Genomic DNA, 2,206 nt, shown 5'->3' with positions numbered 1-2,206 from the left:
GACGCAAATGCTTCACAAAATAAACAATGAGGATGGGGTAAAAGTAAAATTGAATAACATGCAAGTACCAGACGTTAACACACAATTGCCCTAACTAACATTTTAAATTGTAATCCTGATGCATAATTTTGTAAGGATTACTTAGTTTGTATTTTTTGCTCCTTTAAATTGCTAGACCTTTCGACGACGACCTATATGTGAGAAAAAAAGAACAAATGCTCTTTTCTTGTCATAAAATAATTTCTTTACAAAACATTGTACAAAATTTTCAAATCAGGATAGACACGTTTTTTAATGTGTGTACGAATTTTAAATAGTAATCCTCATGAATAATTTTGTACGCATGATGTATTTCCCTTCTTAACATTATCTAATAGTATATAGATTTTATATTTACATTTTTCAGACAATACAATAACCTAATTAGTAGTATATGTACTCTTTAAAAATGGGTACAGCGAGGGAGGTCCCATTAATGTCATTTTTTCATTACACAAGAAAGAAACTTTTATCAAAAGATATAAATCTCTAAGAAGAAAATGTAACATGATTTTGTCATTTTTGACAGACTTATTTTAAAAGTAGTCAAATTTCAAATTACGTTGAATTTATTTTAAAAAAGAGTTTGCCGGTTCCTTTTTTCTCTCTTTTTTTTTGAATGGGAATACCCAGTTTTACTTAGACAATGTGCCTGTCGCTAAGATATAATCCTCTGAAACACCAAATTTGGTCGATTTTTGGGCTGCGTATATAAGTCATTAGAAGAAGATTATAGCATTATTTGCCAAATACATTGAAAACATTACAACAACAGCTTTATGAACACGTGTACTAAGCATTATCATTATACAGTCAAATTTCCTATTCTTTGAGACTTCGAAATATATATAATATTATGGACTCGCGTTCAGAAGAGCTTGGATTGAATATATAACCCTGCAGTTTGCTGGCGGAAAAACAACAAAAACGTTTGAGAATATTTCATTAGTCTGATAAGTTAAAACAGTATTGTTTAAATAACGGCTTACTTCAAAAGTGTTTCGGAATATTAAGTCAGAGTGTGAATAACTTTTTTTCGAGATAACCTTTACACCCCGATACTTTTGAAGGACTATTGATTAATTAATATCTTTTTCTGTTTCTGAGATTTTTTATTTTAAATTATTTAAATTAACACCCCGTTCATGTTTTACCCGTGTGCCAGTCCTGTTTTTATTTGGTGTCCTGATTTGCTGTTTACCGGTAGTCATGTTTTGCTAGGCCAAGTTGGGGCAATGCGTCAATTGAATGCCACCCTTCCTTTTTGATCTTAATATGCTTTTTTGCTGTTTCACTCACGTCAAAAAGCTGGCGGAGCTCATGTGCAACAAAAGCCAAAATAAAATATACAACGACACCATCCCAGTTAACAGAACTACAAATGTATACGCATCAGTTCTGCTGGACGCAAATGCAGTCCAAGGAGGAATACAATTTCCATATTCAAAAGAAAAAATAATGTTATTTTTCGTTGCTATGATATCTAAAGTTATTCATGGAATTCCTTCTTTAATGAGCACAATCGTATAACCGCATCTGATACAGACGATATATCAAAGCTCTTGACCGAGTGGTTTCCGTCAGTTATACCTTTTATACCTTTAAAAGTAAATGTTTACCAAGGCAGGGAGAACATTGGCCAAAAGGCAACAATTTGAACAGTCATTAAAAATGTTTTGTTTTTGTTTTAGTACGTTTATCACCCTTTTTATTCCCGACGTTTGCCTCGTATCTGCTGAGTACATTTCCGATAGCTGGTTGAGGCTTGGGGCTAGTTTCAGCTTAACTCAATTTTACTTAACTTTACTTTTTACATTGATAAAGAAAATAAAGGCATAAAGATAAACGTTTAGTTATTTCTTAAAGGGAGACATAGGCAAAATTTCACTGTGTTTGTTTTGAATTCTTCATTGATTATTTCATTATAATTTATGTAAATGTCCTTAAAATGAAAAAACTAGGCAGTCACAGGAACAAAACTTTCTCCTTGTAAAGAATAAAATGGTTGTTTTCTAACTTGACCCACGTGGGTCGGGTAAGGGCGTTCAGATTTCACAATAAGTTGTCACAGTGAACTCTGGAAACGTTAAAGAACATGTCAAATGGATGGCTTAGACTTTTTTTCAATCATACAGCATCTACAGTATCTGTTACTGTAGCTTCCAGG

This window comes from Ruditapes philippinarum, unplaced genomic scaffold (assembly GCF_026571515.1).
Source record: "Ruditapes philippinarum isolate M1 unplaced genomic scaffold, ASM2657151v2 ctg12025_1_1_1_1, whole genome shotgun sequence".
NCBI classification, from domain to species: Eukaryota; Metazoa; Mollusca; class Bivalvia; order Venerida; family Veneridae; genus Ruditapes; species Ruditapes philippinarum.
This window is presented reverse-complemented; position numbering follows the sequence as displayed.